General features: G+C 31.5%; 1 pseudogene; it reads right to left on the reverse strand.

The window, feature by feature from the left end:
• The window catches only part of LOC114552024 (septin-4-like), a 9,182-nt pseudogene extending 9,013 nt beyond the window's left edge, over positions 1-169 (reverse strand).
• Between the last annotated feature and the right edge of the window lie 279 nt (positions 170-448).

Consider the following 448-nt stretch of genomic DNA (forward strand, 5'->3'; position numbering starts at 1 on the left):
AATTATATGAATGTAAGGTAGTATGTTCAGTTATTACTTATGTCAAATACGTTTTCCTCATGCATATATATATATATATATATATATATATATATATATATATATATATATATATATATATATATATACCAGTTGTAAAGTGTTCTTACCTGTGTTGTAGGTCTGTGATTACCTCCAGATCTGATCATTTTAAGAGAAAAGTTTGTTCAAACCAGTTGAAAAGTGTTCTTACCTGTGTTGATTGTTTTTGAAGGTCTGATTTGAAACAGTTTGACTTCAAATCATCAGTTTAACCAGGAGACAGTGAGGGAGAGTTCTCCTTAGAAGACTTTTACTGATCACCTGAGACAAAGTTCAAATACAGTATATAGCATTAAAGATAGGAATGACAGTTTAAGGGTGTTGTGGTTGTTGCTAAAGCAGCTGTGTGCATCTCACTGAGGGAGGT

This window comes from Perca flavescens, unplaced genomic scaffold, assembly GCF_004354835.1.
Source record: "Perca flavescens isolate YP-PL-M2 unplaced genomic scaffold, PFLA_1.0 EPR50_1.1_unplaced_scaf_54, whole genome shotgun sequence".
NCBI lineage: Eukaryota > Metazoa > Chordata > Actinopteri > Perciformes > Percidae > Perca > Perca flavescens.